At 48.4% G+C, this 24,490-nt stretch overlaps 1 protein-coding gene across 17 annotated transcripts in view; it reads left to right on the top strand.

Moving 5' to 3' along the window:
- PLEKHA6 (pleckstrin homology domain containing A6) overlaps positions 1 to 24,490 on the top strand; it is a 133,804-nt gene that overhangs the window by 55,484 nt on the left and 53,830 nt on the right. For 5 of the 17 annotated variants that reach the window (XM_043923245.1, XM_043923249.1, XM_043923247.1 and 2 more), the window contains exon 1: positions 4,547 to 4,842. The exons of 5 other annotated variants lie outside the window; for them this stretch is intronic. The gene's annotated coding sequence lies outside the window, so the exon portion shown is untranslated. Of the gene's footprint in view, positions 1 to 4,545; positions 4,843 to 21,717; positions 21,965 to 24,490 lie in introns of those variants that run through there. 7 more of the 17 variants (XM_043923256.1, XM_043923253.1, XM_043923252.1 and 4 more) reach the window with 3 other exon arrangements.

Here is a 24,490-nt window from a genome sequence, read left to right as displayed (position 1 = left end):
ATCAGAGAGAGTGGGTGCTCTCTCTCCAGGGACTGAGGAGGGAAGCAGGGTGTGGGGCCCATCCTGCCTCCAGTCTTAACATCCTGTGTGGGCTCCAAACTCCTGGCTGTGGTTTGCCCTCTTCAGAAATGGGCAGGGTCGGCCCCTGTGTCCAGGTGGTCACCGAGGCCAGAGGACCCCAGGCATGTGCGTGTTTCTGGAGGTAAGTGCTCTCCTCTGCAGAGCAACTAGGTTTTTTTTTTTTTTCCAGGCACCTGCACGTTAGGTTGGAAAGAGAGCTGGGTGGGCAGCTCTGACAATTGCCTGGAGGAGGGCATTGCTCAGCATTGTGAACTCCAACTGGACAATCAAGAACTCTTCTGGGATCTGAAGCTCAGTTTCGATAATGGGCTAAGAGCCTAGCCACAAATGTTTCAGAGCTGCTCAGAGGGTGTGCTAGAGGCAAAGTGATGCCGGTAATTTTCTGCTGGGGTTGGCAGAGATGATCTAGTGTCATGGAAACTTTGGATTGTAGGGAAGGCTGAATTTTGAGGCTGGGCAGACCGAGCTTTGAATTTTGGCTTCCCTACTTACTAGCTGTGTTCCCTGTGGAACTGGGGGACTGCCTGGATACAAGTGTTTGTGACTCTTCTTGCCTATCCCCAGCCTTCTCTAGCACACCTTCCTAAAACTGCAGTTTTGGGGATATGGGGCAAAGAGGCCCCAGCCCTGTCCTGCATGAGCCAACCAAATATTTACCAAAAGCAGGGCTGCAGAGGAAAGGTGCCAGGATCCAGGTAAACGTTGTGTTTGTGCTGTCCAAATAACGCCATACTTCATGGGCTCCCAAGTGCTATAGCCCTGCTGGGAGGCCTGAGCCAGGCCGCTGTGAGGGCTGGCTGTGGGGAGGTCCCAGAGAGATGACAGATAAAGGAGAGGGTGGCTTTAGAGGCCAGTGAAGCAAGGGGCCTTTGAGCAGAACAGAGGTGGGCAGCGTGAGTGGCTCAGTCGCACCCCTCCCACCCGTGCCACTCCATGCGTGAGCCAGAGAGACGCTCCTCCCATTCTGCCTCTGGGTATCTGGGGCGCTGCATCCTGGCTTTGGCTTATCTTTGGTCTCCTTTCCTCCATCCCAAGGAGGCCTGACTACTTCAGGAGGATGGAATCTGATGGACTGCAGGACGGCTGTATGCTTCTGATGGTCCTGATGGAAGTTATCATTTCTGCCCATTTCAAAGACAGGGTGGGACTGGCAGAGATGATCTAGTGTCATGGAAACTTTGGACTGTAGGGAAGGCTGAGTTTTGAAGCTGGGCAGACCAAGCTTTGAATTTTGGCTTTACTACTTACTAGCTGTGTTCCCTGTGGCCTATAACATGGGATTTCAGGACCCACATTGCTATGGGTGTTTGTGATGATTCTTCCCATGAGGAAATAAAGCAGTCTATTCTACAGCATAACCCTGAATGCTTTCATGTTGGGAAACAGGGACTATATTCAATTTCATTTCATAAACATTTAGAAAATATTCGTGTGTTTGGCTGCGTCATGTTTACTTGGGATTTTCACCGTGATGCGGGCTCTCTAGTTGTGTCTCGTGGGCTCAGCAGTCGGGCTTAGCTGCTCCTCGGCATGTGGCATCTCAACTTCCAACCAGGGATCACACCTGTGCCCGCCTGCATTGCATGGCAGATTCTTATCCCCTGGACCACGGAAGTCTCCCCATAAACATCTTTTAGCAAAGATATTTCCAGTTCCAAAGAGTCAATGATTTTATGTTTTTGAAAAAAGTATCTTGGAAGGAAGAAATGTTCAAAGATTCTATTATATTTGGCAATTATCATCAGTTTTATTTATTTATCTTTTAACCTACTCAGGAAACCTTTGTTTAGTTCAGAGCTGGAAGTAATGGGTGGAGGCAGAAAGCAGGCTGAGGGCACTCTTCAGTAGCAGGGTAGGCCGTCTGCAAAGGCAGTGCCTTGTCCTTGTGGGGGCTCATGTGGCACGTTGGTCTTTCCCAAGTGCTGGAGGCAGCTTTTCCGCCTTTGGGTGGGAGAGAAGACTGCTTTGTGCTGAGATTGCTCCTAACATGGAAGGCTCTGATTCTGGCATCGCCAAAATTCCCCAGGTGAGGATAGGGAGTTTTCCCTTCACTACCAGGCAAATGCACGAGAGATTGGAAATGGAGGGAATTTCCCCCGGGGCTTCCTGACTGCCTTCTCCAAAGCACAGCCCCTTTCATTTGGATCAAACCTTGACACTTTCCTCGCCCTAAATGTTTATTACCATCAAAGACTTGGAGCTTGTGTACACTCTTGCCTTGCTGCATGTCTCAGAACCAGCTTCTGTTCTGGGTAGATCTGTTGTCTGTATTCCAAACCTTCTCTAGCAGGATGGAAGATTAGAATTCAAGCAACCATTTATGGCATTCCTACTAGGTGCAAGGCAGTGGTGTAGGAGACCTGGGAAGGCAAGATATTGTCCCAGTCCTTAAAAAGCTCCAGTCTCTCTTTGGGAAATGAGCTTTACACAAGTAAAAAGTCAGTTAGGGGTACAAGGCTCCATGAGATGACAGATGAGTGGTAAAGACGATGGTGGGGTGGGTGGAGAGTAGTAGATTAGCTACTGCTGGGCTGAGGCGCCTGGTGAACCAGGCCAGTGGGTTTTGGACGCTGATCCCCATTGGAGTGAGAGACTGGGGTGGGAGACACTCAAAGCTGTGGTTATAAGCCTGGTTTCCTGGGACAGTTAATGTGGACATTTATAGAAGTAAGACAACTTATATGGGGAGTCCATTAATAATTCACTGGTTTTATTTAAATTTTTTTTTACCATGCGTAGGTTACACTTTTCAAAATTATAGAATAGTATTCCGTGAAGAGCTTCTCCCACCTCATCTCAGATTTAGCCTCAGCTCCCTCCTTGCAGGTGATCACTGTTACCAGTGTCTGCTCTGCCCTTCCTGAGATGCCCTAAGCCAGTCTAGGCTATGACCCGTGGGCCAAATCTAGCCCCCCACCGAATTTTGTATGAGAAAGACCCAGCAATGATGGTTACACTTAAATGGCTAAAAGAATAAGAATAGTGGTTTGTGACGCATGAAAGTTGTATGAAATTTAAATGTTTGTGTCCACAAGTGCAGTTTTATTGTAACACAGCTGTGCTCATTTGTTTATGCTCATTTGTTTACACATTGTCTATGGTTGCTTTTGTGCTACAAAGGCGGAATTGAGTATTTGCAACAGAGACTATAAGGCCCATGAAGCTGCCATCTAAGCCTTTACATAAAAAATTTGTTGACCTCTGCTCTAGGCAAACATATATAGATAGTTACAAGTCATTTCTTAACCCAAACGGTAGCATATGAAGCTAAATGTTCTGCCCCTTACTATCTTTCTTTACTGTATCTTGTAGACTGTTCATATCAACACAATAATATAGTCAGTGGGTGCTGAATCTTAATTGGATTTTAGATATGTGAGTCTAAGGCCAAGACCCTTGGGGAAATGCTCCATGTCCAGTTGGGCTGAAGCTTGGAGCCTGGAGGTGGAGATGTGAGTGATATCTGCTGGGAGGACTTCAACGCAGATCTGTGACCTTGGCCTGTAGATCAAAGATTTTCCTTTATAGAAATGAAGCATTACATGCTGAGCGCTGTTGAAAGTAAACTGAATGCTAATAGGTTGACATAAAGACAATGAACTGGAAACATTAAGCCAACCCCGGGAGGAACAGTGAGTACTAAAGGCCATTCAAGCCAGCCGGTACAAGCTAGTGTGCAGTCACGGGCGGAAGGGCGCACAGGGGATCCTTACCGAATGCCTGTCGTATGCCGGCTGCCTTATACATGTTATATATGTAATCGTTACTCTCTCAGGTAGGATTTTTTTGCCTCATTTTACAAATGAGGATAAGGCTGAAAGAGGTTAAGTGATTTTTCTCACAATTAGTTGGTTCAAGTGATTGTCTAGTTGTGTTAAAGCATCTGACTTTTAAAGCCTCTTTCTATTCTGCTACCCAAGATGCCAAATCTGGCCGGAAGTCATTGCCCAACTTTGACAAGCCATTTCATCTTCCTGGCCTCAGCTCTCTCATCTGCAAAATGAGCCAGTTGTCACCAGATTTCCCTTCCCACTCTCACCTGGCCTGATTCTGTTATGGCTGAAACATAAAGGAAAGGGGTGACTCTGTAAGAGCCAGATGCAGAACTTGGAGGAGGAGAGGAAGGTGTGGTTAGCAATTAGTATATGCTAGACCAGTTATCTGGAAGCTGATCCTTGGGAGAGTATTATTCCTTGACATGAGGAAGTCTCTGGAAACCTTTGCTCCTAAACTGGAAACTTCCCACCCCCCTCGCTGCCATGACCCTGAGCGTCACCTAAGCACGTGGACTTGAACAGCTGCAGGGGCCGGGTTAGGAGAGCCTGTGGACAGCGCCTGGCAGGTCTGGGCCCACATGGCTCCGCTCTGCTCTTGGGCGCCAGAGGAGCTGCAGCTAGAGGGCTGTCTGATCTTACTGAGCTGCAGGCTGGGTGGGGAGGAGGGGAGCGCGAGGGCGGGTAAGCCATCAGACCCGAGGAGCCGGGGGTGTGAGTGTATTTATATAGGACTGAGCCAACCTGCAGTTTCAGATTTCAGACTCTGCTTTATTGGAGAATTTTCCCTGGTTTTCAGTCAATGCTGTAGCAGAGAGAAAGCCGACACCAGAGCCTTCCTGGAAGGCTGGGGAGATTCTGGATTCCCGGGCCCTCGTCTCCTTCCTTCTCAAGGGAGGAGCCACTCTCGGATCAGGAGTGTTGTTAGGATTCTTTCCCAATCAACAGCCTGCGTCTTCCAGCTGGGTCCTGGCTGCCAGCATGGAAGGTAACATCTGGGGTCCCGGGCACTGGACTGGGAAGAAATGGGGCTATCCAAATCTTCAGGGGGAGGAGGATACACATGTTGGGCAAAGAGGAGTGGTTCACAATAAGAGACATGAGAGAGAGAGAGGAGTGTCTGTTGTGGGGGAGGCAGGGAAGGGAGGGAGGCTGTGTGTGTGTGTGTGTGTGTGTGTGAAGCACTTCTATTGTTTTTGGAAAGCAAATCATCTTTTACACTTTCTCTTTATTATCGTCTCTTTATCTCCTAACAAATAAGAGTGTCCCGTGAATATCCATCTTCCTTGAGGGTCTCCAATTAAAAAGTTAGAGAAAATTTCTGACTTCTTAGAATGTGAATATTTTTTCATTTGTGGGATTGCAAAGGGAATTTAGGGACATGGAGGTATGTGTCCAAAGGACTCTTGTCCCTAGAGTCAGTCCTGGGTGTTGCAGGCACTTGGCAACATTCCTGGTAAAGCTAACTTGTAAGTCTGTGTGGTGGGACGGTCTCACTGGTATAAATTTCAGCATGGTCTCCTTGTGGTATTAGGGTGATCCAGCTGAATGAGATCAAAGCTGTGAGAGGCAAGTGCCAGGAGTACTTTCTTCGCAGAGCCTCAGAATCAAGCAGGATGGAGGCCAATGCCTGGGGTGGAGGTGGGGTAGGGGCTTGGCACTCTTCCTGAAACACAAGTTTGGATGGGGTGGTGATTGGTGACTCAGACTGGCTGAATGTGGCTCTGTCTTCCCAGGGTTTGTGTGGTGTTTCTCAATGGCCAGGAGCAGAGATCAGAGACCTACGTTATATGGGAGCTGGTGGGCGGGCAGCCGGGCCAAGGTGCCAGGACCTGTCTGTGCAGTGATGTCCCCTGGGCAGCACGTGCTGGGCGGCAGGGTCCACAGGAGTGGTGGGTGGTGGACGGGCCAGGCCAGATGTGGCTTTTGAAAAGCAGATTTGGGGTAGCGAGATAAGCATTGGAAGAGGGGTGTGGTGGAGTCTGCTAGAGGCAGAACATGGAGTTCTGGAAAGGATCCAGGAAAGGGGACTAGGGAATCTTAGGTTCTGATACAGTTCAAGGCCATAGCCAGCCAGAGACCTCACTCTCAACATGGATGTAACCTGAAATGGGTGAGAGGACCAGAGTTTGCCTGCTGACTTCTGACTATAATGAGATAGATGAGAGGTGACGAGGGCTAAGCAAAACACATTTTCAACTTGAGAAATTATATACTGCAGTTGAGTCTGGGAGGCAATCACACAGTTATTTATTAGGCAGTATAATTAATAGGTGGTGTAGCCTGGTTATTTTTGAAACTATGGGCATTTAAAAAAACTGGTTTTTATTTACATCACCAGCTACTTCTAAATAGAATTTTAGTGTCTTTGTACATTTGGTAGATGGTGCAATGCATCAGTTTGGCCAACAGATAATAATAACCTTTCATTTCATTCACTTGTGTATGGTTTTCCAGCTTGGAAACATTCTCTGGCTCAGTTCAGCAGCTGTTTACCAAGCCCTGTTCTCTCCTAGGTGCTTTGCTAGAGACTGGGTGTACAGTTTCTAAGACTTATCTACAGATAAGACCTGGTTCCGCCCTCAAGGATCTCACAGTCACTATAACCCTATCAGGAAGACAGAATATCATTCCTATAACATAGATGAGGAAAGGGAGCTAAAAAGTGCTAACGGACTCATGGTTAGTCAGCAAAAAGACAAGGATTAGGATCAAGATTCAGCTCCTAATCCAGTGCTGTTTTGTGTTTTCCTCTGCACCACAGTTCGGTCTCAACTTCCCTCCACTCCGTCCCCCACCTTGTCTCCACCAGAGTAACGAGCAAGCAGCAATCGTCTGTGGAAGGCAGCATGGAAAAACTGCTTCCTGGAATGGAGTCGGTCCTCTCTTGGGTCCTATTTGTACAACTGAAATGGCATCAGTGGGTCTGCATATATGTGAGCTGCTGACCTGATCCTCTCTACCACTCCCCAGTAGCCTCCTTTAGCTCTTTATTCTTTTCTTTTTCTTTTGGGTGCCCCGCATCTTCGCTGCTGTGGACTTTCTCTGGCTGTGGTGCGCAGGGGCTATTCTTCATTGTGGTACACGAGCATCTCCAAGCAGTGGCTTCTCTTGCTGTGAGCACAGGCTGTAGGCACTCAGGCTTCAGTAGTCGTGGCTACTGAGGAGCAACAGGCCGAGTTGCTCCTCAGAACGTGGAATCCTCCAGGACCAGGCGTCGACTGGTGTCCCCTGCCCTGGCAGGCAGCCTCCGACCCACTGTTCCACCAGGGAAGTTCTCTCTCAGGTCATTCTTGACTTTGGGCAGATTATCTTCCTCCCTCTTTTTTCCTGGATTGTCTGAATAGAGAAGGGGACAGTAAAATCCAGGGGCTCACGGAAACCTGGGAGACTCCACAAGGAGATAGATGCTCACTGAACACTGGATTTATAAAATAATCAACATTGCTTAGTTCTTTGTAGTTGGCAGAGTGTGTTCACATGAGCAAAGACGCTTGTTGATTCCCCCTCCCTTTCATGTTTGCCAGCTCTGTCTTCCTGGAAAGGTCTGAATCACCAAAGCTTAGGATTGTTCTTTTCATTTTTAGGCTCAAGCTAAAAAGGACATAGAGAGGTCATCTGTCTCAGTGATTATCAAATTTTGGTCTGTGACAAGAGTTTTCACCAGTCTGAAATGAAATGAGAAAAGAAAGGGAAAGCATATTGAACTTTTTGGCAGGGAAGCAAAAATGTTTTCAATTTAAAGGATTTCTTTTGGGGGCAGGAGATGTACTCAAATATTTATTCTGAGGCTATGGCTTGCTTATTCTTTTCAAGAACTGGTGATGAGAGTAGATGGTAGCTAGGCTTTTTAAATACCCTTATTTGGCAAATTGAAAAGTTGGCAACTTTATAGTGGTTCCTTAAATTTCATTTTTTGAAATTTAACTAGTCCATGAAATCAAAAAATCTTGCCTCCAGGCACAATCTTCTTCAAACAGATGAGACTCTACCTCCCTGATAAGGGTTCTTTGGGGCAGATTTCTGAAAACTTGGATTCTGATCTTGTCATCACTGTTCTTTCCCTCTGGGTTCTTGGGCCATGATAAACTCACAGAGAGTCTCGGTTTCTTCATTTTTCCCTTGTGGGAGGTTTCTGCCTCCAGGACAAGGTCACTGGCAGAGGAATGTGTTCTCACTTCCTCATCCCCGTTGTCCGAGAGTCTGAGACTCTCACTTCTCAGAGGGGTTCTGGGATCAGACCTTGCTGGTTTCTATTCCTTAGTCATTTTTCAGAAATTATAAAAAGATGGAGAGGGTTTGTAGCTTGAAATATGGGAGCAGCATGAGGTATATTTTACATTTGAAGTCTTGGCGTCCAGGGTTAATCACTTGGAAACACCTTTTTAACTAGGTGGCCAAGAGGCAAGTGTACTAAAAAAGGTCTTGCCCTCAGTTTTTGAAATGGTGGATATCAACTGGAGCTTTTCTAAATCTGGAGGCTCCTGGAGGCCTTAGGGTGTTTGAGTCTTTTACCTTCTGTAGAGTCAGGCCTGAAATAGCAACAAATATGTGGGAATTCCCAGGCAGCCCCAGCTGCCAGACTGAGACTTGTGGCTGGGTGCGCACATGTGTGCAGACTTGTAGGAGAGAAGGCGTTTAGAGGATAATCAGTTTGAAATCACCCTGGAAATTGAACTAGATGCTCTTTTTGAAATTTGTTCTAGGACCTTTTTTTCCTGAAAGCCCAGGAACCTTTTTGTAGGATAGAATTTTCTGATTTTCCACCCTAATTTTATGTTCTGAAACAGAACCCTCCTAACCTAGGAAAGTAGTGTTTGGACTTAGGTAGTTGAGTTTGGGAGCGCGGGTAGTAGCCTCACCCCAAGCTTCCATGGGGAGGAGGGAGAAGTGGGACAAACCACTAAAGGCAACAGGAGAGCCGCAGGCTCTGAGCTGAAAGACCAAGCTTAGGGGTGAAATCCTCCCAAAAGTTTCTGGATGGTGGCGGGGTAGTAGTACAACCACCTAGGAACAGCGCTACGGAAAAGCCTACACCTGTGACGGATGGTGGACACCACAGCCTTATTCAAACCAATGGAGAGGGAAAGACAAAGTGAGAAGGATCCAAGAAGTGCAGATGGGAGATCTCTGCCACCCGCGGAGCTCCTGCGCAGGAGACCCCTCCACAGTCCCTCTGATGGCTCCCCCGAGGTTTGGGGCCGTGGTTCTCTTAGCTCATCCCTGATCACCAGCAATTTTGGCTTTCCCCAAGAGAACTTTCGTGAGGATTTTGTCCTAACTTTGGGTAGATCGGGACACAGAGTCCAGGAGCCCAGCGAAGTTCTTGGAGATTAGGATCTCTTCTGAGATGTTCAAGGCAAAGGCAAGAGCCATTCAGCATGCCTTTTTCTGACTGCAAAGGTCAGCAGGAGTGTGACTGGGGCTTCACAGATGTCCCCGTCCTTGTCACAGTGAAGTGGTAGGAAGCGCTATCCTTTTCTTGACCGCAAGGTTCAGCAGGAGCGTGATTGGGGCTTCACAGAGGTCCTGTCCTCGTCACAGTGAGTGACAGGAAGCACTGTCCAGGCTCCAGGCCACCTTTCTTTTCCATTGACTGCATGATCTTGGGCAATTCAGTCCCTCTCTGGGCCTGAGATTTCTCATCTGTGAAGCAAGAGGGTTGAATCTGATTGCCACTATCCTACTTAGCTCTGTATGCATTAATTCTCCATTTGACCAACAGACTTTATCACTCCGAGAGTCTTCTGTTTTTCTCTGAGATGCAGGTCTGCTGTCCAGCAGTTGCAGGTCTGTTGGAAAAGTAGCTTGAGGTGGCAGGATAAGATGAGTTATTTTCGAGACAACAGACCCAGGGTCAGAACTGAGATACCTACTTGGATGATTGTGCATCAGGATAGGTTAAGTCCTTCACGGTCATTAGTAAGTCCCTAAAATGTATGGCTAGAGCCAAGGGACCTGAGAATAACAGTTGCCCAATATTGCTCACAGCTATGGGCCAGGGTTCTCTACTATTTTAAAAGCCTCCTGGGGTCATGAAACAGCATTAGAGAAACATGCCAAACCTGTTCCGCTGTGTGTCAGATATTTGTTTCTCATCGAGTGTCCATCTTCATCATTTCTCTCACACTCAGCATCTTTCCTTTCTTTAGCCCAATTCCCCACACTCTTTGGCTCTCTCTACCCCTTAGCATTCCCCAAGACTCTGTCACTCCTTCCCCTGCGAATGCCTCTAGGGAGGAGGTAGCAGAGGTGAAACTGCGGGGCAGTGGTAGTGGAGAAAGTGCTAGAATCCCAATGAGGTGGGGAGTTGGAGGCATATTTGGAATATTCAGGCATGTCTATACCTGAAGCCAATCAAATAAGAGCACACTGCCTCTGCCAGCTCTGTTGGGGTGGAAAGGAGAAGATTCTTACGTGCTGATGGGCTGGTCTTTGGATCCTCTCCCCTCCCCGTGCCAACTTGTATTCCAGGAAGCTGGCTCCAGGCTGCAGGAACCCAGGGACCCAGAAGAGATTCAGATTGTGGCAAGGCAAATGCTTTCAGTACTTGTTAACATCTTTAGCTTAAATAACCCTGATGGCTTTCCTGAGCCACCTGACTTCAGGGGCTGGAGGAGGAGCTCAGATAGCTCCAAAACTCATCATCTGAAATGCCTGGGGCCTGTGGATTTCAGAATGGTAACATGATGCACACACTATGTATTACATAAAAACCTCCGGCAGAGTCTGGAACAGCTCCAAAATCACACATATTAATATTTCTGCAGCAGGATGTGTCTAAAGAATCACACAAGTGGGATTTTTTTAAAAGGCTAAAATGAGTCTCATGCCAGTTCAAGTGACGCTACCAACTAGGTTTGAGTCAGGTTGGGTTCTGCCATCAATCTCGTTAAGAAAAAACTTTAATTTTTCAGATATTTGTGGATTTGGGAATGTAATTAAGGCATTGCAGTTCTATACTGCCTCATATAACCACATCAGGTGGAATTAGCATTCCCATTTTACAGATAAGGAAACTTAGGCTCAGAGAGCATCAGTAGCTTGTCTAATGCCATTTGGTGGATAAGTGGATTCCAATCAGAGCTGACCTGTGATTGCAAACCAGCCCTGTTCACCTCCAGAGACAAGCTGTTTCCTCCGAGTAGGGCGCACTTTACCTTCAGGAGTGACTGAAAGAGAGTTGGGAGTGGGGTGGGGGGAGCGCTGACTTTGGCATCTTCCCTGATTAGGAATGCTTTTCCTGCACATCTGATAGGGATCATTTACTGACTTGTTCTTATTTATACTTTGACTTCTGGGATCCCAGTAAGCTAAAGTCTCAGCAGAGAAGAAGCTAAAGTTCAGTCAGCTTTGTGGCTTACAAGAAGAATCCAGCTGGCTTCGTCGGGGCTGAGAGAGCCAAGAACAGATGGGGTCAAGTCGGGTTTAGTGTGAGAAGCATCACTTCAGTGGAAACAGCCTGTACAGACCCGGCGGATACACTGCTTTCTGCCTCCCCACCCACCACCTGCTGCAGAAGGCTTGCCTTGAGGAGGGACCCATTTGAAAGGACTGTCTGGAAGGATAACGAACTCCAGATGAGGGTGAGAGTGGCATGCAGCTTGAAATAAGGAGAATTCAATTAGGAGGGTCTCCCTGGTCTTCATTAGCGATGTGGAAAAAAGGTCAAAGAAAGAGCTAATGCAATTATTGAAGATAGACCACATGCTTTTTAACACTTCATTGGGAAGATGATCTGGGCATCGTGGCCTCTCTCCCCCACCTCCTAACAGCTGTCGGGCAGCCTGCTCTTCCCGTGTCACCTCTAGGACAGGTCAGATCTGAACTCTTACTCTGCAGGCTCACAGGAGCCTCCTGCCCGTGAATTCTAAGCAGCACACAGGTCAGCTGCTCGGTCTGGGGAGTGGCCTGTGCTGTGTGTGTCCTTCCCTAGGAAGCTACCCGTTAGGAAGAGTGGTAGGTTCGTTGCCATAGTAACAAGGAACATCTGCTCCAGCCAACTAGAGAACAGAGGAGGAAGACATTCTTAAAGGGACCATTACCTCGTGGATTTGGTGCCAGGTAAGTAAGTTTTTCTAAGGAAGACCTGAAGGGCAGAGCAGATCCCTTAGTCTGAGAGAACTGTGAGGCTCTAAGGTGGCAAAGGACCCTCGTTTGCTTTGGAAAGGGCAGGAGAAAGGATATAAAATTTTCTTCTCTCCTGAATAATCAATGTCCTCTGAGAACAGGCTCATTAGCTTGTGGGCTCCCAGACCCCTGGGCCCTCCATCAGCAGAGGGGGTCCGCCACCTTCAGTAGGGACTTAGTTCACCCATATGGCCCTCACTTCTCCTGTTGCCAGCTCTCTAAACATCCCAGGAGCTTTTCCTAAACTGGGAGGTAGCAAATGCACCTGGTTTCCCTGACCCTTACCTCCATCCTGTCTTCTTAGATGGCCTTCTAGGCCAGCTGAGGCCTTCACAGCACCGTGTTCTGCTAACCTTGGGCAAACTCCTTGGTCCCTTTCCTTCCTCTTCCTTTTCTTCCTCATGCTAGCCACATCTACAGAGTTTAGACGTTGGATCCTCCAGAATTCATCTTGTCTCTCTTCCTGATATTAGTTATAACTTATGAGTATGTTACTGGAACTGCTCAAAGAACTTTCAGCCCCAAAGGGGATTTTACTGTAAAGTTCAGAGGAATGGCTGGACTGCAGGAACCAACTAGAATCAAGAAGCTGAATGGTGCAAGTGTGGTCTTGCCCGTGGTTCCTCTTCATGGGCTGGCTTCACTCTCTTCTCCCTGCAGAGCTGTCCTGGCTCCGTGTCAGTCTAAAGAGATGGCTTCTCGCAGCTCCCTCGTGTACATGTCACCTGAAGAAGGACTGGTCTTTTTTTTGTTCTCAATTCCTATCCCTGGAAAGGTGTTTTGGCTGAACTAGGGTTGGGTGGCTACCTGGAACCAAGAGAGTGGCATGAGGTTGCAGGAACATGGCTATTACCGCTGAAACTCTGTGTTATAGGGGTGGAGGGGCAATTTCTAGAAAGGGATGGGTACTTTCTATCACCGTTAGCCTTTCCTGGACCTCTAAGCCCAGAGGTGTTTGATTTGGAGACTTTATACACCCCGATATCCTTTGTCCAGCTCTTTCCCCACCTGTCTGCAAGGCTGCCGAGGCCCAGTAGGTAGTAACGGCAGTGTGGCTGAAGAGGCCGAGGCGTGGCTGCGGAGTCCTTTCTGTTCTCCACGGGTGGACAAAGTGTGAGACCTGAATCTTGAAGGCCATTCAGGGCCCCGCCCTCCCCAGAGGTAACCCTCTATCCTTTTAGTAAAGTCCTTCATGAAAGATTTTATTGTTTCATCAGACGCTAGGGAGTCAAGATCAAAAAGCCACACATCGAAAGCTCATCACTCTTTCCAAATTCAGTCTTTCTTATTGTCATTGAGTCCGCTGTCCCCCATTCCATCATGGGCTTGTAGGAGGGCCGATGCCATCTTGTTTGGGTTAGTATTGAACCAGGGACCGTGACATCATCACCTTGCATGAGACGACGGGGTGGCTAGGCCAGGGTGCATGGGATTGGGAACCATTTGGGCTGGCTGTTGCCCTTCATCCGAATGAACTCCAGAAAAAACACAATGAGGGGTCAGGTTTGTCTAAGTTTTTCGTGGCGCTGTCCGTCCTTCACGGCTTCCTCTGCCAAAAGCCTCACCTCCACCCACAGTGATGGTAGACAGGCCACAAATTCGGGGGCTGGAAGGGGTGGGCGTGCGGGGAGGCGGCCCTACCTGGCTCTGCTCTGGGTGGGGAACTGAGCCCTCCCCTGCTCCCGCCTGACGCCCCTGGAGCCTGTGAGCTGGGGGTGTCTCTGGGTGGAGGAGAGGGAGGGCCTGCAGGGTCCCAGGGGCTGAGCTATTTCTGTAACCCAGAACACACATGCCGCAGCCGCAGAGAAGGTCAAACTCTGGGCGCAGGGCTGGAATGCAGGGGCCAGGCAGCGGGGGGGAGCTGTGGTTTCACCCCTCCTGGCAGCTCAGCCGGCCCCTGCATTGCTCCCTGGGGAAGGTGCGGTACCCAGAGCAAAGAGTGTGGCGTGGGGAGGGATGATGGTGCAGTGCTTTGGAGGGGGTTTGGGGAGTGGCACAAAGTCCAAATACCCATTGCACTGGGGTGGGGAGGAATTTAATTCCAGGGTGTGGGGAGTCTTTCATGCTCTCTGCCATGAAAAAATCAGGTCAGGCAAAGCCCTGTGTGAGAGGAAAGAGAAACAGTGCTGAGGCTGGGGTCAGGAGGCTCGGACAAGCAGGTATGTGAGTTGTGCCTGTGTTTAGAGATCCGGACAGACAGGTGTGGGGTCAGTTTACGAGAAGCAGTGTCAGCCTCCCACCCACACCAGCCCTGTCCAAGGCCCCCCTTCACTTGTGTTTGTAGTCCTTTCCTTCGTGAGAGCTGCCCACGTTGGATGCGTTTCAGGCCCCACTCACCTGGCTCCGCCCTGCGTCCTGGGCACCAGCAGGCGCACCGTCCTCCCGTCTGCCTGCCGCTGCACACGCCCTTCCTCCTGCATACGGTGCCCACTGTCCTACACGCTGTGCCCTCACCCTCACACGTGCTTGTGTGCGGTTTGGGGCTTCTGGGGTTTCCGTTTATAGTTAGAAAATTACCCTGCTCCAGCTCTGCCTTTGTCGCAGAAGAACCATCTTCCTGGCTGAATTTGACCGTCGCGTGACCCTTGGGCACCCTGCCCTTGTTCTGCCCCCTTTCAGCCCCCTGCTGCATCGTCTCCTGGCTTGTCTGCCTTCTCCTGCTGTAGGGCTCCTCAGCCGGAGGACCCTAAGACTGGGAGTGTGCTCCAGAGGGGCTTAGGCTTTCCTGCACCATTAACCTTTCACACCTCCTTTGTCCAGCTTTTTCCTGAAGTGCTCAGGCCTCAGTGGCCTCATGTATGCTCTCATTAACTCTGCGGGCAAGGTGGCTCCCTGCTCAGGCCCAGTGGGCCCCAAGGGGCAAGCACTTGCCCACCTTATACAGCTGCGTGGGTGACTACCAGCACCAGAGCTTGAGTCTTCCCAGATAACTCCCTCCAGCCCAGGGATGTGGCCCCGAGATTGACTTGCTTTTTAACTTCCAAGTGTGACATGACGTAGAAAAACAAAACCCTCTCCTCATTCAGAGTACGGTAGGACAGACCTCCGTCCTCTCTGAGATTCTTAGGTGTCGATTATGCTGGCTCCTAAGGATAAGGGGTCTGTCTCAGATGGTTACGAGTGATCTGATGTGGGTGGGGGCTTAAAGGCATTCTTAACTAGATTGAGAATATCCAAAATACTATCCTTGTGAATAACTTCTTTAAGAGCAATTGTTAAGCATTTGTCTTCATGTGTCAAAGTGCTGAGGAGTTTTATAGTCAGAAATTAGGCCATCACGTCCTATGAGCGAATGATCTGAGGCAGGGGCAGATAGTAATGATTTCTGGCATTTATTGAACATTGTAAGGTCCGGGTCTCTCAAATTCTCTGCTTGTATAATCTCGTTTAATCCTATGACAAACCCTTGAGGTAGCAGTTTATATTATCGCTGTTTGCAGATGGGGAAATGAAAGCACAAAAAGATTGTCACTCACTCAGAGCCCCTTAGGTAATAACCGGTGCCGTCAGATTGGAATTGGGGCGGTCTGACTTCAGAGCCAAAAATCCCAAGGCCAATGCAGGTTCAACTCAGCAAAAATAAACTAAAGGGTTAGTTTGTAGGATGATGCATGAGAAGGGAATTTCAAGTTGCACAACGAACTAGAAGTGGGAAAAGAGCTGGCTTTGGGCCGTGTCCTGGGCTCTCACCCTGGCTTTCCCGTTTCCAAGCTGCGTCGCCTAGAGCTGCTTCCCTGACCGCTCAGCTTCCTCCTCTGCAAGTGCCCGGCAGTGGTACCTGCCTCAGGAGGTTGAGCAGAGAATGTGCTAGTTTCATGGCCTGGGTCAGTGTTAATTTCCTTTCTTTTCGGTGCCAGTTGTCAAGTCTTCCTGGAGTGAGTGAGGAGTGATTTGAGAATTCAAGGTTAATTCTCTTTTTGGGAAACAAATGCCTAACCAGCCCTCCAAGACCTGATCTTCTGGACAAGACTTCCTGCCATTATCATTTCCTACTGGTCCCTGCTGGGACTGCCTGGAGTTGGAGGAAAGACAGGCTGGACAGAGAGGAGTGTTTGGCTTAATGTAGCTCTCAGGCAGCCATCACCCTCTGACCCTTATCACTTTATTATATTTTTTTCCTTTTAAAAACAAGGACATTCTCTTACATAAACCCGGTACAATGAACAAATTCAGGAAACAACATTAATACATTACTATTATCTAGTAGACAGTCCATATTCAGTTTCACCCATTGCCCTAATAATGTCATTGGAATCTAATCCAGGAGCATGTCTCTGCTCCTCTTTAATCTGGAATAATTCCTCAGTCTTTCTTTGTTTCTCGTGCACTGAGGTTTTTTGAAGAGTGCCGACCTCTCCCTGGCCCCTTCTGGGCCTTTCTCCCCCTCTCTCTCCCAGTCCCTCCAGTCTCACCCCTGAGCAGGGCTGAGTCGGGTAAGGTGGTTGAGGCAGTCTCCTAAGGCACAGCATTTAAGAGGATGCCAGAAAACTCAGTAATCAAGATAAATAGCATTTATTGCAATAGTAAAAGAAATTAAAATCAGTGTGAAAATTTCACAAAGGACAAAATATCAACATTTTCAGTAACAACAGAATCAGTAACAGTGCCACTCTAAGCCATGTTGGAGCCTCAGGCGAATTGGAAATTGGTAATACTAATCTGGTCTTTATTTAAAATATTTCACGCATTATGGATTTTTTGCACTAATTAAAATTTTTATCAAACTTGATCATTGAGGTTTTAGATGCCTCTTACGTTTTGCACCGTGCAGTGTGGATTTCCGCCCTCCCGTCACCCTGTCCTCAGAACAAGGGAGAGAGGAGGGGGCTCCCAGCCCTGGCAGAGCAGGGGGGGCGTCTCCCAGCCCTGGCAGAGCAGGGGGGGCGTCTCCCAGCCCTGGCAGAGCAGGGCCGGGAGCCCTCTGACAGCTTCCAGCTGCTTCCGCATCCAGCAGACTCCCTGCCTTGGGAGTGGTGTTTGGTTGGTCTCCCCTCCTCTCTCATCAGACACGTGATCTGATTAGCTCCTCAGATCCCCTCTCTCTCCCAGTCTAGCCTGTCTTAGTACTCCGTGGTTCCCCTTAGTTGAGCCGATTATGACCCAAGACCTGCCCTGTTTTCCTCCATCCGAGGGTCCCTTCTGGTCTACCACTTGTGCTCTGCGAGAGCGTCTGCTCAGCGTGGGGTGAGCCCCGATGCTGGTCTGCGTCCCGTGGTCCTGGGAGCCGAACCCGGGCTGAGGGACGGGTGGGGTTCCCCTAGACTGCAGGCAGACCTCGGTTAGCAGGAAGGTAACCACACTGAGGGTGAGGGACTCTGTAGGAGGTGGGTGATCTTAGTCAAGACCTTTACCTCTGTGAGCCTCAGGGTTTCTTTTTATGTTTTTTTGTAAAATGAGAGTGTTAATATTTTTCTGCCTACCTTATAGAACCATAAAAGAATCAAGTGAGATGATGAGGAGAGGACTTTGTGAACAGGGTTTTATTTGATATTTTCCCTTCTGTCATAAAACAAATAATTATTTTTATAAAGACGATCTTCAGGTCTGCCACATTATTTGACCTAAATCCAGGAGAGAGGTCCAGGCTGATTCAAGGCCACGTCCATGCCTGTCTTTAACCAGCCGTCTAAAGCAGGTCCCTGGGGAAGCTGGAATCCCCACCCCGCCCCACCCAGCCACACCCCTACCTGCCCAGATCCATCACAGCATAAAACATAGTGGATGAGGCCTAGGGGGTAAGTGGTTTTTTTTTTAATGTCTCATCTGAAGACTTTTCTTTTTTATAGCTTTATAGGGCTTCCCTGGTGGCTCAGAGGTTAAAGCGTCTGCCTGCAATGCGGGAGACCTGGGCTTGATTCCTGGGTCAGGAAGATCCTCTGGAGAAGGAAATGACAATCCACTCCAGTATTCTTGCCTGGAGAATCCCGTGGATGGAGGAGCCTGGTGGGCTACAGTCCACAGGGTCGCAAAGAGTCAGACATGTCTAAACAACTTCACTTCACTATAGAAGTACAGTTGATTTATGATAACTATTGATGGGGTAAAATTTGATGCATTTTTTTGAAGCTGTAACTATAATTAAGATAGTACACCTGTATCTATCACTCCCCAAAGTTTCTTCTTGCCTTTTTGAAATCCTTCGGTCTACCCCATCCCCATACAGCTGCTGATTTGCTTTCTGCCACTATAAATTAGTTGACCTTTGTAAGGGTTTTGTATGATGGAATCATAAAGTGTACATTTTTTATTTGGGGAGAGGGAGTTTGGCTTCTCTCATTCAACACAATTATTTTCAGATGCATCTATGTTGTTATGTTTATCAATAATTCATTTCTTTTTATTGTTGAGTCATATTCCATTGTATGGATGGTATACGTATTATATTCTCCTGTTCATGGACATTTGAGTTTCTTGCAGTTTGGGTCTCTTACAAGCAAACTTCTATGAACATTTGTGTTCCAATATTTGTGTGGACATATATTTTCACTTCTTTTGGATAAATACCTAGGAATCAATGTATGTTAAACTGCATGGAAAAGTTCGGCAGTTTCTTAAAAAGGTAAACAAAGTGGAAGTACCATTTACAGCCTTATCAGCAGGGTATGACTTTCAGTTCGTTTACATTTTTGTCAACATTTGGTATGATTAGTCTTAATTTTAGCAGTTCTGGTGGGTGTATGTAGTCTTAGCTCATTGTGGATTCAATTTGCATTTCCCTGATGATTAATGATGTTGAGCATGTTTTCCTGTACTTTATTTGACATAGTGTATCCTCTTTGGTTGGAGAAGGCAATGGCAACACACTCCAGTACTCTTGCCTGGAAAATCCCATGGACAGGGGAGCCTGGTAGGCTGTAGTCCATGGGGTCGCTAAGAGTCAGACACGTCTGAGCGACTTCACTTTCACTTTTCACTTTCATGCACTGGAGAAGGAAATGGCAACCCACTCCAGTGTTCTTGCCTGGAGAATCCCAGGGGCAGTGGAGCCTGGTGGGCTGCCATCTATGGGGTCGCACAGAGTCGGACACGACTGAAGCGACTTAGCAACAGCAGCAGCATCCTCTTTGGTGTAGTGTTTGTTTAAATCTTTTGCACATTAATGGACTTCCCTGGTAGCTCAGCTGGTAAAGAATCTACCTGCAGTGCAGGAGACCCTGGTTTGATTCTCGGGTTGGGAAAATCCCCTGGAGAAGGGATAAGCTACCCACTCCAGTATTCTGGCCTGGAGAATTCCCATGGGGTCGTGAAGAGTGGGACAGAACTGAGTGACTTTCACTTTAACTTTGCTGTCTTGATATTTAGTTGTAAGAGTTCTTTATATATTCTAGATGAAAGTCTTATGACACATGCTTTGCAAATATTTTCTCTAGTTTATGGCTTACCTTTTTATTTTTGTAACAACATGTTTTGAAAAGTTAGGGGTTTTGTTTCAATGAAGTTTGATTTCTTGATATTTTGTTTAACACTGGTGCATCTTATGTCTTATTTAAGAAATTTGCCAAACCAAAAGCCACTTAAGATTTTTTCCTGTTTTCTTCTAGAAATCTTATAGTTTAAGCTTTTCATTTTAGGCGTTGGCCCATTTTAAGTTAATTTTTAATGGTAAAGTCAAGGCATTTTGTTTTTGTTTTTGGTATATGGACCTCTAGTTTGTCTAGCACCATGTACTGAAAAGACTGTCATTTCCCCATTGAATTGCCCTTATACTTCTGTAGAAAACCAACTGACCGTATATGAATGGGTTTATTCCTAGACTCTATTCTGTTCAGTTTATCTGTACATGTATCTTTATGCAGATACCACATGGGCTTGACTACTGTAGATTCTAATCTTGGAGTCAGATAATCTAAGACTTCTAACTTTATTCTTCGTTTTGAAATTTTGGGGGATTATTACAGGTCCTTTTAATTTCTCTGTGAATTTCAATTTCTATATGAATTTCAGAGTACCAGTATCAATTTTTACAAATAACCTATTGGGATTGTATTGGCTCTAATAAGAAAATTAGTGGAGAATTGATATTCTAACAGTATTTAATTTCCTTTTCCATACAAACATTTTATCTGCCTTTTATTTAGATTTTATTTAATTTTTCTCAGTAGTATTTTACAGTTTTGGTATATAGGTCTTGCACATCTGTTGTCAAATTTATTCAAAAGCATTTCATATTTTTTACCCCATTGTATGTAGTATTTTTAAAATTTCAATTTTTCACCGTTTGCTACTAGTATATAGAGATAGAACTGATTTTTCAGTGTTGACTTTATACTGTGAGCCCCCCACCTTTAAAACTCAGTTTCACAGAGTGGGAACCTTTAAATACTGAGATGCAGGGCTTTTACATGATATGATGAGCATTTACAACAGCAGGCCAAAACATCAGCGTCCTTTCCCGTTTTAAGTTAATCGCACTCTCGCGGTCCTGCAGCCAGATGTGGCTCTCGAGGACGTGAGAGGAGGGAGCCGCATGATGAGCCTGACTCGGCGCATCACCAGGCTTCCGGGGGTATTCCGGGGTGAGCGGGGCAGGCTGGGAATGCGCGCAGCCCCTTTAAGAGCCCAGGCCCAACCCGCCGTCAGGCAGCTGGGAAGGCAGTCCAGGAGATAAGAAAGGGTAGATTTAAGCCAGGCTGTTGAGCCACAGTGGCTGGACTACTGACAGACAAGGACAAGGGGTGGTGAGAGGAGATGCAGCCACTAGACCCAGGCTGGTACGAGCTGGAGCGGCACCGCCCACTGGGGCCGGAAAGGAAGAGGGGATGTTAACTGTGGCGAGCGGAGAGGGCACTGAGCTTCTCCGGCATAGCCTATCATGTTTATGATTGTGGTTTAAAAACCCTCTGAGACGCCTTCAAGGCTTTATATGTGGCAAATGTTCAATAAATATGTTTATTGAGCCCTATATGCTATGCTTCCTCTACTGATATCCTTATGCCACAGCCTACAGTGAGATCCTCTGTTACAGGGTTTGGAGACTACCTGATTTCTTGCTCAAACTAGAAAAATCCTGGCAAGGACTTACTCTGAAAAGCTTGGAGCTGCTCATTTGCACATATCTGCATAGATTTGCATACATCCTACATGTAGATACTTTTATGCTGGATTTAGATTTTCCCAAATCAGTTGCCTGTTTTTAAAGGGAAAAAGAGGTGATTTGTCTCTGCTCATTCCTGCCCACCTTTCTTTTGCATCCACCAAAGATGCAAAAATGATTTCTGCAACTCTGAAATATAAAGATTACCTGTGCCCCAGAGTTTGTGTAGATACAAGCAATCCTTTGCCTGTCAAGTTATTTTCCTTTTTCATTTCTGTTACAGTTCCTAGCTCCAAACTCCTGGGTGAGTCAGGGAATCATTAAGGCAAAGAAACCCTCTAGCTAAACAGTCAGGAACTGCAGTTGCTTAGAAGCCTTCTGGGATTCCGCCCTTTACCTGGACAGGGAGGCTAGAGGCACTTACACTGACCTGAAGCCTGCCTTCCCACTGTTTCCTGGCCCAGGGCTAGGCGTGCTATGACTACCTTTGTCTGTTCTCTCTCCTCCAGGAATAAATAAAAATATCATCCCCTCCCCCCTGATCCTGGCTCCTCTATTGGCCTGCTAGGCAAATATTTCATAATGTGGGCTCATCCAATTGGGCATCATGCCAGAACCAAGCGCCTCAGGTTGCCCGTGCGCTCCAATCAGGCAGGGCAGCCTGGGTGGGACTGGAGGGCTCCTGCTCTGCACATGCAGAGGCATTACTCAGGTGGAGGCACCAAGGCAGGAGTTCCCGCTTTCTCGGAGCTGGGAAGAGGGGTCGGGGCTGGCCATCCGCCAGCTGGAGGCAGCCAGCACCGAAGGGGTTAAAGCCAGTCCGCATGTGTGGCTGTTAATGATTGCTACCCACCAGGGGCCTGATGAGTGTTAAAGGAGAACCTTTTCCCTATTCCTGAGTGTGAAAGGAGTCAGAGAGAGCAGAGGGCATCGCAGAGAAGAGCCGGTGAGTGAGTGGTCCTCTGTCTCGCTGTCTGTCTGTCCGGGTGGCTCTGGAGCAAGTAAGGGAGCACCGGTATCCCCGTACATCAGCTGGAGTGGGCTTTGTTACAACTGGACGCACAGTCTCAGCGTGGGGCCAGGTTTCAGTATCACTCCTATTTATTAGAAGGAAATCTTCAGAGTTCTCTTAGTCCAGGGGGGTAAACCACTTGGCACAGATGCCAGAAATACAAGTCATTGTCTGCCCGCTGCAGAGACAATGGTTTTGTGTGCCCCCCTGCATGCAGAGCTGGAGCCCGGCTCCCCCCCCCCGCGCCCCCCTGAGCCATTGTCTCCAGAGCAGGGGACTCGGGAGCTCTGGGCAGAAGTGCCGTCGGCCTCCTCACAGCCATTTCCTGGCCCAGCACTGAAGGAAGGCGGCATGGGCTCAGCCAGAGGAGGCTGGCATAGCTGTGCCCTGCATTTTATCCCCTGTACTGCACGTCAAGTGTGGACAGGTGGGGGCAGGATGCGTGAGGGGGCGCGGAGTAGAGTGTTGGCGTGGCACTCAGCTCATTAGAAGACAAAGTTTGTCATTTGGGAGCAACAGAAATCCAGGAAGAGAGAGAGCCAGTCTTCTGGGTTTAGATATCTGTTGTCCCCTTTCCCCAAACTGCCAACTCAGGGCCCTCATTCCTTCTAAATATTGGGGCTCTTTGACCAAGGCACGTTCTCATGTCAGGTCAGACTTGTGCAGGGAATGTGGACAAGAGTTTCTTGGCTTTGTTGGTGGAGGTGCTAAGACGGACTTGTCTCAGCTGATGTTGTGTGTGTGTACTCATGCGTGCACAAAAAATGAAAGCCTGATTTGTCTCCAAAGCAGAAATGTTGACTTTACCCCCCTCTTAGCCAGGAGCGCTTTTGTCCCCTGCCTCTGTCTTGGGAGGAAAAAGGTTCGATGACATAATGGTAATGGTAGGCGGCCCTGGAGGGGTCTGTTGGGTAGGAACAGAGGGCTCCCTGTGCCGGTCTTGAAGGCAGGTTTGAAAGATAAGGCAAGTCCAACCCTGTGGCTTTCAGCTGTGGTGCTTCCTCCAGCTAAGCTGCCCACAGGCAAACAGAAACCAGGCACGAGAAGGGGGCGGTGCCAGCTACCAGACCCAGCGGGGCGGGAGCGACAGCAGCCGTGTTTCTGGGCATGTAAGCCAAGAGACAGGGGAAGGCAGGAACTGGGAGAGGAGCTGCCCCTTCTGGGGTTCTGCCTCACGCTAAGAGTTAGCCGCAAGGATGGCGAGCCGCTCTCCATCCTCAAACTTCCAGGAGAAGCACCACAGAGCGGTCAGTGTTCCCAGGCAGGGCAGTCTTCACGGGCACGCAGCCTTTGGCCTGGCCCTGCATCCTCAGAAGGGCTTGGTTTAATGCTCTCCTGTCACCGTCCTGAACATCATGATTTTTGAGCAAGGAGCTCTGCCTTTTATTTTGCTCTGGGGCCTGCGAATTATGTAGCTGCACTATTCCCAGGCCAGCCACAGGGAGCAGCATCGGGATGGTGTTCAGGTGCTCCAAAAGGCACAGGTAGACGCACCTGTTACTCAGGTGTTCCTACCAAGGCTGGCTTCCGTCCTGACCAGGACCAAGCCCAGCATCCCTTTTGTCCTCTCCAAAGCACATGGGTCTTCTTGTCTCAGCATCCCCACCTAGGTCTCCTTCAAGGCTACTGCATGGCAGGGGGACAGGGCAGGGGCCCACAGTGTCCCTCCCCGGGTGCCCCCGTCCACTTCCCTTTTCTTCCCAAGCTCCTCTGTCCCTTGTCTGGGCTCCAGGCGGGGTCTAGCCTGGGAACACCTCTCCCATTCCTCTGAAGTCTTCTCCCCTCCCCGCTCTAAGCCAGGTATCAATGGACAGCTCTGGCACCTGCTTCGGGTGCTGTTTGTTTAAGAGCAGACTGTACCCCTGGGATCGGCACAGGTTCCAGGCTGGGTGGGGACAGGGAGTGCAAGGGAAGGAAGACCCTGAGCCTGCTGTCTTCCCTGCAGTTCCTTTCCCTCTCTTCCGCCCTATGCCTACGGCTCCTCGCACTGGGGAGGCAGGACCAGGCAGACCCTGCAGGCAAGCTGTCTGGTCTCCCCACCTCCAGCCTCACTAGCAGCTGGCCAATCCAAGAAGGAGAAGGAGGCAAGAGGAGGGGCCGTTCCTTGCTCTTTCCCCTCTGCCAGTCTCCGTGATCCTCTCTGTAACCTTTCTCAATTGCCTCTCCCAGGGCCTGCGCCCACTAGGGCTGTTAGTAACAATATTCTCAAACCCTGGAGGAGTCTTAGTGCATCTAATTTAAAATGATAGATATCCACATTAATTTTGATTGGACTTTCAGATGTATCCTTTGATTTTAGATGTTTAACTTTTTGTTATTGTTGTCGGCAACAGATTTCCTTTTCCTTTTTCTTTTTTCCTTAGCTTAGGGCTATAAGAGAACTTGCCCTCCCCTGAGGTCACTGACCCCAGGTCAGCTGGTGGAAGGACAGGCTGGTTTGGAGTTACGTGTTTTATAGAA

Source organism: Cervus elaphus, chromosome 14 (assembly GCF_910594005.1).
Source record: "Cervus elaphus chromosome 14, mCerEla1.1, whole genome shotgun sequence".
NCBI lineage: Eukaryota > Metazoa > Chordata > Mammalia > Artiodactyla > Cervidae > Cervus > Cervus elaphus.
This window is presented reverse-complemented; position numbering and strand designations above follow the sequence as displayed.